Source organism: Vicugna pacos, chromosome 4, assembly GCF_048564905.1.
Source record: "Vicugna pacos chromosome 4, VicPac4, whole genome shotgun sequence".
NCBI classification, from domain to species: Eukaryota; Metazoa; Chordata; class Mammalia; order Artiodactyla; family Camelidae; genus Vicugna; species Vicugna pacos.
In genome coordinates this window covers 56,573,669-56,589,720 of record NC_132990.1, presented here as the reverse complement: position 1 = coordinate 56,589,720, position 16,052 = coordinate 56,573,669, and the positions used below count along the sequence as shown (strand labels likewise).

The 16,052-nt window shown below is 40.7% G+C and overlaps 1 long non-coding RNA gene across 1 annotated transcript in view; it reads left to right on the top strand.

Moving 5' to 3' along the window:
• The first annotated feature begins 100 nt into the window (after positions 1-100).
• The window catches only part of LOC116280330 (uncharacterized), a 284,498-nt gene continuing 268,546 nt past the window's right edge, over positions 101-16,052 (top strand). Inside the window, exons 1-2 of the long non-coding RNA XR_012072152.1 lie at positions 101-245; positions 4,945-5,060. This is a non-coding gene — a long non-coding RNA (uncharacterized lncRNA). The remainder of the gene's footprint in view (positions 246-4,944; positions 5,061-16,052) is intronic.

The window sequence follows — 16,052 nt, the reverse complement described above, 5'->3', positions numbered from 1 at the left end:
GGGTATATTGTTAATCAGAAGCAAAGCTGGAATTCTCACTCCAGATTCTACGTTCTTATTACATTGTTTCTGTCTAGGCATCTCTCAGTTTTACGGCATTCCATGTAGAAGCAGAAGTAAAGCTGGGAATCTCTGCATGTGGTCCTGGACACCCTGCTCCAGGACAGCCTCATAAAAAGCGTCTAACCTGTGACGGCAGACAAACGGTTTCATTGCCTCCTCGGCTCACACTTCCACTGACACAGGTCTGTAGTTCCAACATCTTTGTGATCTAGTAATTTGTTGATGTTTCATTCCACGTAATCCCCAAAGGATATTGCTTCTGTAGGTTGCAACTTGAACTTTGTAGGTGCTTTGATTCTAATATTGCACAGATTAGAACTCAGAAGGGTTGCATTAGTCTTGTGAAATTTGGCTTCACTGGACTTGAACTCAGATGCTAACTCTGCCTCCTACAGGGTATCTGGATTGGGGCAAATGACTGTGCCAGGTGACTGCTTCCAGCTTATGAAATGGATATCCATTTTGTAGAGTTTTGGTGAAGAATGAATGAGATATTATGTATAAACTCCCTTGTAAAGATGTGACACACAAAATAAATATTCTAGAAGTGGGACTTTTTAAAAAATTTGATACCTGTTACATATTCCACTTAAAAATTTTTTTTGATACTTCTGGTTGAGGGAAAAGTTTCTTCTTGTAATCTGAGTTTCTATTTGAACACAAAGAGGAGTCACTTTGAGCATGGCTTCCCGGTAGTTCCTCAAGCTTAAGTAGCCTCCTGTGTGCCTGCAGTGGGGAATGCATTCCGATGCAATGCGTAACTGGGGACTTTTCGTGCTTTGCACAAACATTACAGTGGATCTTAAATTTCCCCATTATGGATATTAATGATATGATTGTGCTTTAGACATGGCTGTGTGTAGTACACTTTCTGTGAGGTGCCCAGTCTTCCCACAAACACACTGAGCACCTATTACATTCTTGCCTCAGTGTAATATGACAGAGCAGCTTATGGGGTAGGCAGAAGCTCTAGAATACAATGGAAAAAAGATTACATTACAAAGTGCTTTGCAAACACGGAGAGTAAATAAGGGCAGAGGAGGGGAAATCCTTCTACCCAGCCACAGACTCAAGTATTCAAGAAAACACCTACACAGATGAACACTTTCACGAGTTGTGGGTGGATCTTACTATACAGCTTCTTACTTTTTTTTTCAGATCACCGCAGATAAGAGTTTATTTTTCTCCTCTGGGCAACTGGGTTCATGATTAATTCTTTGTATCTCTTGACCTTTTTATAAACGGAAGAGAGTGTTTTGATGAGGTGGTCTACTAATATTTCTTTCTCCTTTCTTAAAACACAAATTGATACTGTCTTAAGGTAATACGTGGACGATGCTGCAAATTAGAAAAAAAGCAGAAAAATACAAAGAAAAAAGTGAAGACTATTTGCAACCCAGAGGTTAGCTCTTTTAACAGTTGAAAGGATTGCTTCCCGTTTTTTTTCTTTATAAACACATATGATACGTGACAAGGTTATACTCTAGATAGCTATATATATTGCTATTTTTTATAACTTAATAATACGTTGTGAACATTTTCCTGTGTTGTTATAAAAGGGAGAGAAGGTACAACCTCTTTGGGAAAACATCTGGCGGTTACTTATCAGACTACACGTATACCTACCCCATGACTCAGCAGTTCCATCCTAAGGATAATATCCAAGAGGAAGTAAAGCAGTTGTTCACAAAATTACTTGCACAAGAATGTTCACAGCAGCTTTATTCATAAAACTAGAACTATCTCAAGTATCCATTAACAGCCAAACAGATAAAACTAGTCAACGATAAAAAGGAACAAACGATTGATATGTGCGACAACATGGGTGCATCTCCAACACTTTATGCTATGGGAAAGAAAGCAAACTTTTTTTAAAAAAGCATATACTGTATTATTCCATTTATATAAAGTTCTGGAAACAACAAAATCAATCCAGGATGGATGGAAAAAACTAGAACAGAGGATTCTTCAGGGGGTTGGTTGGGGTAAGGATAGAACTGATTGGGAAAGGGCATAGGGAACTTCTTGGAGTAATGGCAGTATTTTAGATCTTAATAAGGATTCATTACATAGATGGATGCGTTTGTCATCAAATGATACACTGAAGATTTGAACATGTCACTGTATATGTATTTTACCTTATTTCCAATGCTTTCTAATGCAGTCTTCATCTTATTTATTGAGTTCCTCAGGCCCAGAATTTCTGTCTGGTTCCATTTCAGAGCTTCAGTCTCTTTGGTAAAGTATTCCTTCTGTTCATTAGCTTTGCTCCTGAGCTCATTGTACTGCCTTCCTGAGTTTTCTGGTAGCTCGTCGAGTTTCTTCGTGACAGCTATTTTGAATTCTCTATCAGTTAGTTTTAGCAATATTCTGTGACTTTAAGTTTGGTTTCTGGAGAACTGTCATTTTCTTTTACAAAAACATGAATTCATAAAGATATATGCACCCGTATGTCCATCACAGCATTATTTTTTTTAACATTTTCCAAAAATAATAAACTTTATTTTTTAGGGAAGTTTTACATTCACAGCAAAGTGGAGCAGAAGGTACAGAGATTCCCATTTACCCACACGTGCACAGCCTCCCCCATTACCAGCATCCCCCACCAGAGTGGTATGTTTGTTACAGATCATGAACCTACAGCGACAAGTCCTTATCACCCAATGTCCATAGTTTAATACGTTAGAGTTTACTCTTGGTATTTTACATTCTATGGATTTGGACAAATCATTGTAGCATTATTTACAATAGCCAAGACATAGAAATAATTTAAGTGCCCATCAACGGGTGAATGGATAAAGAAGATATATATATATATATATATATATATAACGAAATACTATTCAGCTATAAAAAAGCGAAATCTTGCTATTTTTAACAACATGAATGGACCTTGAGCGTATTCTGCTAAGTGAAGTAAGTCAGAAGGAGGAGACAAATACTGTATGATTCCACTCATATGTGGAGTATAAAAAACAAACCAACAAGATCAATGGACAAACCAAACCAAACAAAAAAAACAGGTAGATACAGAGATCAGAGGAATGGTTACCCGAGGGGGATGGGGTGGAGGGAGGGTGAAATGTGTAAAGGGGTTTAGCTGTATGGTGATGGATGGAAACTAAATTTTGGTGGTGAGCACACCGTAGTGTGTACAGAATTAGAAATACAATGTACGCTGAAGCTTATATAATGTTATAAACCAACATTGTTTCAATACAAAATTAATTAATTAAAAAAATTTTACCTTTAAAAAAAAGAGAAAGCACATATTTAAGTGTAAGCTTCTGTTTCCTCACCAGTGAAACCAAAACATGGAGCCATATTTACAAAACATAACGCCTGTATATAGCATTGTTCTTTTAGTGACAACCAGCCTTCAAAACAGGAAAGTTTCTTCCAAAGGGTTACTTAACATACTAAATACATAAAAAGCTCATATATATATATATGTATATATATAAAACTCACTAATAAGAAACCACTGAAATTTCAATAGAGAAATGGGAAAAATGAATTTAAAAATTTAAGAAGAAATATACATAGCCAGTAACCAGGAAATAATGTTCAAACTCATTACTAAAAACAGTCATAAAATAACCTCTCTGTATTGAGGGCTTACAAGGTTTATATGCATAATCCCAGTTAGTATAGGTGATTAATACACTTGGCCAAACAAATTCAACCTCACCAGTGCTCCAAAAATGACAATTAAAATAATACCTTACATCTTTTTCTAACAAAATAATGAAGCTTTAAAAAGTGTAATAATGCTGGGGAAAGTGTGATTTTTGAGTAACTGCTCTCAAATATTTCCAGTGGGATATAATTTGTTACCAATTTTGGGGAAGTGTTTTTGGCATATAGATTAAGAGTTTAAAAAGAAATATACTCTCTGAATTAGTAATTCTATTCTGGGATCTTTCCTAAGGGATAGTCAAAAGTGCACAAAAATGCAACTATGAAAAGTTTATTAATAGACACACATTGCTGTATATAAAATAGATAAACCACAAGGATCTATTAGATAGCACAGGAAACTACATTCAATACCTTGTAATAACCTATAATGAAAAAGAATATGAAAAGGAATGTGTGTGTGTGTGTATAATATATATATTTACAGACACATGTAAGTGTATATATATATAAAAATGTATATATATACATATATATAGAAAACTGAATCACTATGCTGTGCAACAGAAATTAACAAAACGTTGTAAACTGACTATACTTCAATTTAAAAAAATTTTGAAATAGTAGGTGCTCATTACATGTTTAACGGGTAGAGAAACATACGGATCAGCTGCAGGCATAAAAAGGAGAAAAACTTGTGGCTGCTATAGCAAAAATAATGCTTCATCTTTAGTGTCTCAATGACTCTGAGAAGTTCTCTGGTTTGAACTTGGATGTAGCACACCTTTTAGGGGTGGCCACATGACTTAATGGGAAGAGCCTGGGGGTGGAGTCAGGTGATTTGGCTCTAAACTGGGCTCTGCCAGTTAGTAGCTGTGTGACTTCAGACAAATGACCTAACTGCTCTGGTCCTCAGTGCCCTCCTTCATAAGATAAAGTTAATAATCCCTCTCCTCTTGGAGCTGTTATTTTGTTATCATTGTCTCATTTTGTTTTTTGTTTTTGTGCACAGCCTTTATTTCATATATTTGTTAAAAATATCATTAGTTGATTCCTCAGGCCAAGAGCAATGTCCACCCTCTGCAGAAACTAAGGAATGATGTATAGAACTTTACAGAACAAAGGACAACACTTAAGCTGAAGCCTGTTGACCTGAGAATTCAATATGCTCAGGTATGTAGAGTACTTTGTATTGTGTATTATCATGACTTTTATTTCAGACTATTTTATGTTGGTTCACAGGCTCACTGGTGAGGCTCCTGAAATCCAGTTTTCTGTCTGGTAAACAGTGGAAGTCGGTGGTCATGAGGCTCTCAGAGGCGACACGTAACTGAGAACACAGAGGTCATTCAAATCAGGTCAGTTATTGAATATCGACATGGAAATAAAATTTGTTACAGATGGACTTAATGGAAACTATGCCCTAATTTATGTCAAGCTGATCCAAGAACCTGCTCCTGAAAGTCTGCCTGAAATCCTCCGTGTGATGTGTTCTATCAGAGATTGTATTTTTGATTATATTTCTTTAATTCAATCAAAGAGGTTGCCATGGGCTGACCTACTGCAGATTGTGACATAGAATCATTATCTGGCGCTAATACACAGAATACAAATGGGGGTTTTTGTCTTCTGACTTAAGAAGCAAAAACATCTTGTTGAGAATATCAGCAACCAGATAGTTACCTAGAATTGTTTGGCTCTTTGGAGTGTCCAGGGTTGTGTAGAGGGATCTCAGTATTCAGACTTGCAGTTTTTGCTTTCACTAAACCCTTCTGTAAGCCCTCACTGTGTGCCAGGTACTTTGCAAGGTCCTAGGGACCCGAAGATGCACAAAATACAGTCGGATCCTGGCTTGAAGGAGCTCACACTAGTATGGGAGACAAATGTAATTTTGAAAAATACAGTTTTACACATGTTGTAGCAGAGATGTGTGGAAGGTGCTCTGAGGCCACAGAAGTACAAGCAATGGAATCCTCCTGGGAGCATCACAGAAAAGGCGGGACTTCGAGTGGCCCTTGAAGGACAAGTGGGGGTTCCCCAGAGAAGTAAGAGAGGGGTGGTCATTTCCTGAGCGAGGCAAGAACACTGCCCGAAGTAGCACAAAGCAGAGATGTCCATCACCTGGGTGGTGGGAGCCCAGGGTATGCGTCAAGATGTTAAGAGGTAGGCAAGGTCACATTGTGGAAGGCATGAACTGGGGACTTTTTGGAAAATAAAGAAACAAGGCCCTAAAATGACACAAGTAATCAAAGTAATGCTTCCTGCAAAATCTACAAAACACGACCGCACTGCCTGAGGGGAACTGTTAAAGTTCCAGTTTTCCTCCCCTCTGAGGCTCCAACTTCCACTCCCAGAGAAAAACCACAATTGATGGTATCTTTTATGAATGCTTCCGCAGCGTGTCTACAATCTATAATACATACGTGAGCATGGATGTGTGCATTCATAAATACGGTTTCACACAAATGGAATCAATGTTCATGTACAATTTGTTCTGTTTTCCATGTAAAATTATATTTTAGACATCATTCCACATCAGTCCATATATTTCTCTCTTATTATTTTGAATGGCGGTATGGTGTTCTGTCATATATGTGGGTCACAATTCGACTAAAAGGATCTTTAAGGTTCTTCTCAGCTTATGGCTCTGGACATTTCCACTGACTTTCTTAGATCTCAAGTAAAGAGAATAGTAGGGTAATACTGACAACTATTCAAAATACGCTTTGGGTTAAAGCAGTCCTTTTACTTAGAATGGGGAACTGTCCTTGCAGCGCTCCGCAAGCTACTCATCTCTACAGAAGTACCACGCCATTTGGTTTGGCCAGGAATTCCCAGCACTTTTCTGTTATTGGGGCTGTTGCAGAGAAGTTGGCCCTGGGCTCTAGATGGTGAAGCATCAGCAAAGGTTCATCAAGCAAGAAAGCTTCACTCGCTCCCAGCTGAAGGCCGCTGGGCTGCATTCAGGCGGGTGGAAGACTGCTGTCGCATTTTAGTCAGTCAATCAGCAAACAGTTTTTGAATACTTGGGCTCAGGTTCAAGCAGCAGGAGAAACATGATACCTGCCTTGGAAGAACTTGTAATCTGGTTAGAGAAACAAGATTGACGCAGCAGTAAGTTCTATGAAGCACGATGCTGTCGGGTTTTGTCCTACGGGAAGGTGCTGTAGCGATGCTTTCTTAGGACGAGATGAGCTTGGACCAGGATCATCAGGAAGGTCTCCCTGGGTGAAGTGAGATGTGAATGGGCCTAGAAGGATGAGTAGGACTCCAATAAACAGGATCCTGAAGAGGGACTTTCCAGCCAAAACCAGTGTAGAGTCAAAACCACACAGCTGACTGATAGGAATATTCAATCCAGTTGTTTGGTTGAATAAAAGGAAAGGTCTAAATTTTCTGTCTGTGTTCTCAGACACCAAAGCCTCCTACAATTCTCCTTTGCTCATGAATCACAAATTCCTCCTGGCGAATAAAGAAAATAATGGTTACTCCTCATCATGAAAGTAAGTTGTAAGGCTTTGGTACTGCTGGTGTAATGCTCCACCCTCCTATTTCGGGCATGTCGTCACTTACTTCCCAGGGTTGCTGGAGAACTTTGATTTGCTGCTGCTTCTAAAACCAGAGCAAGACGCTATGTTCGACTTTCAGGTGTTTTGATCATCATCAGAAGATAGTCCAAGATTTATTAAAGAAGAATTGTCTAAAATAGATACGAGGCTGTCATGAACTCTCGTCCATTGAAAAACCATAGTGTTGGTGACTTCAGAGAAGCCTTTGAGTCTAGCTTTACTCCAACTGTTTTTTCTCAGTTTTGTATCCCCCGAGGATACCTCACTCTTCTGTAGGATTTCCCTAGGGTTGTGGGAATCTAAGGAAAGTTTTTAAATCTAAGCGAAAAAAGGATCTGAGAGAATGAAGGCTGTCCTAGGAGTTCGAAGACCTGATTTATAGCCTGGATCGCCATTTAATTTGCCTTGTGATCTTGGGCAAGTTACTTCACTCGCTTGGAGGAACCAATTTTGTGAAAGTAAGAAATATTGTTCAGTTAGGCAGAATGCTGCTTCTTGCTCTAAAATGTTCTCAAAAACACAGGGTTGAACTAGCTCAGGTGTTCTTATTGTGGGGAATTATGGATGAATGTGAGGGCAGTCCTAAACCGCTTCAATTTTATGCAAAATTTGGTGTAAATGTGGATGTTTCTGGGGAAAGACTGTCGCTTTCATTAGATTTCCAAAGAAGTTCATGATTCTCCAGAAGTTAATCACCCCTGGGTGACAGGAACTCAAAAGGCTTTTTAAGTTTGGAAATGTTATCATTCTTTGATTTGCTATCTTTGTAGTAAGACTTAGAGAGTAAATATTTTTACAAGGAGGAGGACTGGCAGAAATCCCTCTAAATCACACTTTCTTCACTTTAATCTGAGGCTAATTTCATATAATGGAGGAACATTTTTTTACTAGAGAATTCTACGGGGACCAAAGTCTTATGATTTTTGTTCTGTTAAACTTGGAGTTGTTTATATGCCAACAATGTTATTTACTGTGTTAACACTGGCTACTCTCAGTGACTTTGGGGAGAAAACATTGCTCTTTCAACCCAAGACTGTTCCCCAGGGTTCTCTAAGACCCATCCCTGATTTAAGAGGTTAGGTATTCCAGATGAAAAAATGTGTTCACTATCTTACTCTACTTCACCGAAAAAAAAAAAAACAGTCTTTTCTCTATTTGTTCTCATTTCCTAGTGTTTATTTTTTTAGATGGTCCCTATAAGGCTGTGCATCTGAACAAAGTTTCTGCGTCTCCCACAGAAGCAAAGCGAAGGCAGTTGCCCAGTGTTATCCAGCATCTCCCATATAAATATAGTCAGTAAGGTCCTCAGGGAAAAAAGCTTTTGAAAGATGAATTTGTAGTCTTTCTATTAAAAAGTGACATGTGCAATTTACTTCCCCTTTTGCTTTATCTGTCAGCACTCTCAGAGTTAGTCAATGCTCAAATGTAATTTGCAAAAGGTTATTCATTATAGATGTTTGCACGCTTCTTTCTTTCCCTATATTTACTCCAGTCTTATAATTCATAAATTTTTGGATTATAAAATAATACATTTTCATTGAAACAGAGTGTACAGAAGAAAGTGAGACACATGAGTACTCTCTCCTCATTGGGAACAACACTTGTTAACTTTCTGGCTTCCTGTGTTAGTCTTTTCATAATGTTGCAAATTGGTATATACTGTTACATAAACTCCCTTTTTGTTATGTTAATGTTAATGTTTATGATACTAATATTTATAATAATAATAATAATAATATGCATTTTCCATTTCCATCAATGTTCTTTAAGAACATGAGTTTTGATGATGGTTTGGTATTCTGTAATACAGACCTACCATCATTTTAAAGAATTCTAAAGTTGACTTCTTTACCTGTGAATACTTGTACTCATTTTTACTTGCTTAGAAAAACTATCCGAAAGTGGAATTCCTAAACTTATTTTAAAGAGTCTTCATTAACACTGAAAATTTTCTTTTCCTAAATGTTGCAACAACTTAGACATCACATCAGCAGTGTTTGAGGGTGGCTGTTCCCTCACACTATAGTCAACACTGAGCAACATTTTTTTCTTATAATCTTAATCTGTCTAACAGAGAAAAAGATGTATGATTGTTTGAATTTGTCTCTTTGATTTTAATGTGATTTAAAATTTTAAAAACATTTATTAACGATTTGGAGGTTTCTATATGTATGAACTATTCGCTGTTGTCATTTGTATTTCTGTTGGGGCACTTGACATTTTCCCTTATTGTTTTGCAGAAGTTCTTTATATATTAAGAATAATATCCCTTTGCCATCTATCTTGCTTATGTTTCTCCCATTTGTCAGTTGCTTGTCTATTGCTGTGAGAGGCATGTAGTGCTAAAAGTACAAATAAAGACACCAGAGCTGGACTCTCTGGGTTCACAGCACGACCCAGAAATTACTTAACATCTCTGTTCATCTCTTTCCTTATCTATAAATGGGGATAATAGTGCTCTCTCTCTGATAATGTCAATACTTGGAACTGTGTCTGGTGTATAATGTGCACTCAATGAATAGTAACTAGTTTTATTAATTTCAAATTCATTTTCAAATACCCTGTTTTATATTGTACTGATTGCATAGCTGTCTTTTATCTTTTGGAGGGGATGGGGAGGAAGAGGGGGTGGGAGAATCAAAGGAAGGTGAAAAATGCTTGAGTCATTTGCAGATACACACCACTATATATAAAATAAACAACAGGGTCCTACTGTATAGCATAGGGAACTATATTCAACATCTTGTGATAGCCTATAATGAAAAAGAATATGTAAAGGAATATGTATGTATAACTGAATCACTAGGCTGTACACCAGAAATTAACACAACATTGTAAACTGATCGTACGTCAATTAAAAAAAAATGAGTCAATTCTGTTAGCACTTTGTGACATCTCTGTAAAGAACAAACGATGCTTCTCCAATTCCACCCAAAATAAATGTAGGTGCATAGAAAAAGACAACTCAATAGACTTGGAATGTGCTGGTCACCAAAACACATAGGCTCTTGCATCTATTTAATTGTTTTGTTTCAAATGACAGATGATGTTCCAGTGACCTTTTCCTGTGAGGATCTCAGGATGTCCCACAGGTCTTTAATTTAAGCCTCATCTTTTCCATCCAGGAAAGAATCCAAGTAGGGCTCTCTTGCTTAAAGGGGAAGAAAATGACAGGCGTAGTGTGAGGTTTATTTGCGAAGGAGCTGCCAGTTAGCCATCAACCCCAGAAGGACATAGAATAATTTGGCTTGAGACCCGAGACCCCATCAGCTGAAAATAAAACAAATTATGTTCCAAATCGGATTTTCAAATGAGAAGTGAAGAGCCTCCGATCTGAAAATAAGCACATCCACTGGATCTTCACCCTCCAAATGAGGACTCTCTTACGTTTTAGTCAGTGTGCAGTGCTCCTTTTATTTCTGTGCTCAACTTCTTGACATCACTAAAAATAAATGATTCAATTACACTTGTGCATAAGCAGCTGGAAAACTACCAACATCTTCCCAATCTCTAAACTGTGTAAACAGAGACACCAGAGGGAGGCGGGGGAGAGAGGGGGAGAAGAGAAAGGGGAAACAAAAGTGAAGAGAGCAAGAGAGATTTAAAAATAAAAAGTTATACAAAAGAAGTTCCCAGGGAAGCGCATGGCGTGTTTATTCCATTTCTTTGTTCCCGGTGGCACACTGCAGTCCATGAACTTCTGGGTCCAGGAAGCCAACCAGGTGGAAAAAAGGATCAAGAAACTTTATAAACACCTTGCAAATCAACGTGCTCAGCCAACCCGCATTCCAGCGCTCATCATGGGAGAATGCTGGCAGCTGCCCCTGGTCAGATGCCCCAGGGTCTTGGGGGCCTCACCTAGAACTTGAGGACTAATGGGAAAAGTGGAAACAGAATCCGGGCTGACCAGCCAGCCCTAAAAAACAACCACAAACCCCCTCAGTTTCCAAAGACTGGTCTTTTGTGGTGGCTCCTAGCTCAGAACGCACAATTACAAAAATGAAATGTTCCAAACGTCCTATACACCCACAGCATTCTTTCTTTTATTTACTGTCTTGCGGGGAAGAATAGACTGTCTCCTCGTGTCCTCTTGCCAGGAAAGAGAAGCAGGTTTGGCCAGCAGAAAACCTGATCGTCCGTTTTCCTTGCTCCACGTTACTCGGGAGATGAAGGGAAAGGTCAGAGCCGCGCGCAGCTCAGCTGCAGCAACTGGTGTCCCAGCTGCACGTTCTCTCCGCGCTTCCAGGGGAGAACCTCGCTGGAGATGAAGGGGGGGTCACGTGGCGGCGACACGGGCAGGAGACTTGACCCAGGATCGTGAGACGCCAGAGATGGGTTCAAACCGGAGCCTAGAGCACTCGGGGCTGCTTCCACCAAGTTGGCCAGAGAGGAAAAGGCGAGTGTTTCTCCGTGGCCTCCCTCTCCTCCTGCTGTCCCAGCCCCTGCGCTGCTCTCCTTTTCATCAGCAGATGAAGTGTCTGCGGGAGCCAAGGAATCTGTGAAGGGACCCGCAAGGGCAGTGGCAAAGAGCTTTCCTCTTTTTCCACACAAAGACAGGCCAAAGGGGAATGGTTTAAATTGCTTCCAGCAGGATTTAGGTTCGGCAGGAGGAAAATCTCTCTGCCTTCGATGAGCTTCTGGAATGCATTACTAAGGGAGGCCGTGGAATCCACTTCAGAGATCTCCGAGGACGCCATGGAATGCTAATCTCGCCTTAATGGCTACGATTTTGGTGTAATCAGAGGCGGAGGCAGGGATGAGCTTTTAAGTCTCTTTCACTCCTGAGATTTGAATGTACGCTGGCAGTAGGATAAAACATCAGCTGTCCTGTGACATCTTCAGGATCCAAACTCTGCTTCATTTAGATCACCTGAGGCCCTTCGGGGTTTCCCCGCCCCGCCCCACCCCCACCCGATTAGCTCTGGGACCTGCGCGTATAGATTTCGTGGTGTGGGGGTGGTGTGGGGTTGAGGGGGCAGGGGCAGGGGGTATTGGGAAGAAGAGTCACATGGAAAACAGCAGGAGTAAAAGGACCAGCGAGTGAATTCGAGCCAAAGTTTTTAGGAAGTGCTGAAATTTGAGTAAGGGAAATGACAATAATCTATCAAATATTGCAAGGGGTAGGAACCAGGCCAGAACGGGAAAGCGGAGCCAAAGCTCCCACGCTGGATAGGAGGCAGATGAAAAGGGGGACTGTTAAGAGCAGGATTTTTGCTTATGGGACCCTTGAGACTCAGAGTCCCACCACAGGTGTGTCATAGGAGAGGCGGAGCGGGGAAAGCAGTGAATGAAAAAAAATCCATTACAGATTTGTTATTAACAAAATTAACACCTGGAAATTTATAAATGGATGGAAGAATGGCTTCCAAGGTATGTTTATAATAAGACAATTATATCACTCGTAGGCCCTTTTGATTTCTTGGGTGAAAGCTAGGGGGTGGGGAATTGGGATAAACGTGTTTGCTCTTGAAGGTGCATCAGGTAGGTAAATGAGGGCCACGTGTTTGCGAGTCAAGGACTGACTCTCAGCGAAGATCTCACAGACGGATCTGACTGGCAAGTTCGTCCCTGGGTGAGTCGATCGGGCCGCTTGGAGGTCCATAATTCGTATTAAGATGTGCTCAATAATGCTTCTTCGTTGTGAGAATATTTGCCTGTGCAGAGAGTCGGCACCTTTTTCCCTCCAGAGCAAACTTTGTTGCGTGAACGTGCTCATTTCTATTGATTATCTGGATAGAAACAACCTGTATATTTACATGATGGCAGATGGGCTAGTCAACGTATTGCTTTCCAGCTGGTGAGTTTCTTAAACCAGTCTTTGCCCTTCTTTTATTATTACTTTTTAAATATTGAATTGTTTTAATTGAAGTAGAGTTGACTTACAATATTATGAATTTCAGGTGTACAACATAGTGATTCAATATTTTTAAGCTTATTCTCTAAAGTTATTGTAGAATCTTGGCTATATTCCTTGTGCTGTACATTACACTCTTGTATCTTATTTTATATCTAGTTGTTTATACCCCTTAATCCTTTACCCCTATCTTGCCCCTGCCCCCCACTTCCAATTTGCGAGTTTTTGAGCGCACAAGCCAGGAGAAGTGGTTACCCTTCCTTTCCCTCATATTTCACAGTGATATGCATGCAACATCATCTTTGTACAATGAACCTAGCTGGGGAAAAGGGAGTTGAAGATGAATAAGATGGGGTTCCTGCCCTCAAAGCGGTCGATTCAGGAAGAGCCATTAGCTGGCATTGGGCTTCTGGGGCGTGGAACCCATGCAGAGAGGAGGGAGGGAGTTTAAAGCCACTGGTGACAAGCATTATGGCTCTTGTCATCACGTTTTGTTTAACTAAGACACTGATTGAATGAGAGAATGGGATCAATGGAGGTTAGTCGAAGCCATAACCCTCGGAGAGAACTGGTTAAAAACACCATACCATTTGCTTTCCTTCCCCACAGACAGGCAGACTTCCAACTGGAATACTGGGAACTCCATCATTCTCTGAGATGAAGAACAAGGGGACTAAAACTAATCAGCAGCCCAGGTGCTCAAAGGCACCAGGCAAATATCTAACACTTGGGTTTCTTGCCTTGCAGCCTCTCATCAGAATGGCTTTAAGGCAGGAGGCTCTGAGATTTTTTTCCTCTCCTGGGGAATGGGTGGAGTGACATGGTTGAATGGCAGGGATGATGTTAATGACCCAGGGCTGGGAGTTGCTGAACTGGTGGTAATTGTCTGAATCTTGCCACTGACATTTCTAGGAAGGAATTTTGGCCCTGATGATTTTGGCTACAAAAAGTGGGTAAGATAACCCTCCCTTCCCCCTTCCCATTTTCAGCTCCTCTGGGAAAGAGGAAAACCCCAGATACCAGCTTTCTGGTAACATAAGACGCTTCCCATAACCACGTACTTGAAATTATAACAAGCACGACCCCTCTCTTTCTCTTCCTCTTTGTTTCGCTCCCTGAGCAATATTGTAAGAGTCTGCACGATCTCATAGGGGACTTGGCTGGCAGTCAGTGGAAGAGACTTCCTTTGGCAACAGCTCCAAGCTACTAGACTAATGTATTCCTTTTTGCTTAGTTTCTACAGAATCACATTATGGTTCTATGCAGCGGAGGGACTGGGAGAAGAAACTCAAGCATGAGAAAGTTAAGGCACAAACTGGCAAAGCCACTCAGCCAAGTGGTATTAATCACCCACATTAAATCATGAGGCTGCACACATGCAGTGGAGTTGCTGTCCCCACGGGATGTGGCCTCCGGGCAGTCAGTGAGGTCCAGGGTCTCTGGTTGACCAAGAGGCAGCTGGGGCTGTGATGAGTCTCCACAGGGGTGAATGTTCTGGGCTGACTTTGTTTTCTGTGCAGAACATCCCCTCTTTGACTCCACCTTTGGTTTTTGGGAATCTGGCTGTGTTGGGACTAGAGGATACACTTTGCACAAACACCCTGGAAACAAAGACCACCTACCAGTTTTCCCAAGCGCACCAGGCAAACAAGACTGTTTATTAAGGCCGTTTTCTGCCTACTTTGGGAGCATAAGAAATGAATTTTCTTAATTCCAACACTAGCTACCCATGTGATCTGGGCAAGTCATTAGCTTTTCTGTTCCCACATCTCCTATTTGTAACAGGATGAGGGGAGGCCTTGTTGCTGACTTAGAAAGAGCCTATGAAACCACGTCTTATTTTCTGGAAGGTGCATTGTTAGCAGATGAAAATAGTTTCTCCACCTCCCGAGAAACAAATATACACAGAGTCTTATCAAAACTTAATTGAGGTTTCTAACCACGGTCTTAAATTTTGTTTTGTCAAAAGTAATACAATTCAGAGCAAATGTATTCTCTGCAGAAAAAAAAAAAGTCAAGCTTAGTAAATTGCAGTGAGATGGGGTAGACTGGACGAGTCCCACTCTGAGGCTGGACCACATCCACAGATGCTGCAAGAAAACTGAGTCCAGCATAAAGTGAGGCCCACAGCATATGCATGTCTACCTCTCATGGCCTCTTGAAAGCTTCCTTGCCCACGGCATGTACTAGACAGTTCATTAAGGGGACATAATCCACCTCTGTGTCCACAGTTTTAGCCCTTAGTCACTTACTCTGAATTGTTCGTGGATTCTGTCTCACTGTAGATCCATCTTGCAACTAAGCTCAGTGCTTGCTCTTTTGTTTCTGAACTTGCTTTGCCCTTTTGGATTTGATGGTGGTGCCAGCTGCACTTCCTTCCATAAGACATCATCTCACCCATATACTCCTCTTTGGCTTCCTTGGATGAACCTGGCCTTGGTCTCTCCGCCTGTGAGCTCTGCCACCACGCGCCATGACACTCACCAGTTTTAGCTGACTTCCTTGAGTAGCTCCTGAACATGGTAATAGGTAATGGGTGAAAAAGGAGCAAACAGTTAGAATCAAAGGTCTAAGAAGATTTTTAACAGGATTCCTGAGGGATGAGTAGGGGGCACAGAGCAGGTGACACTCCAAAATCAAGGTGTATAATGGGAATCAGGGATGGAGAGTAGGGACCCAGCTACTAGACTAGAGTTCAAGGTTTGGGCTCTAGTTCCCAATGATTGCAATGCTGAGGATTCTAACAGGATCAGGGTTCTGATGGATCCAGGAACTCTGCCAGCCTGTAATAGTAACACCTGTTAGAAAACCTTAACACATCTGCACTTTTACCTACAGGACCATAACTGTTACAGTCCAGGTGATGCATTCTGGCCATGGTGAGGTATTCTGCAGATAGTCTGCCATCTCTGGGGAAATGAAATCAT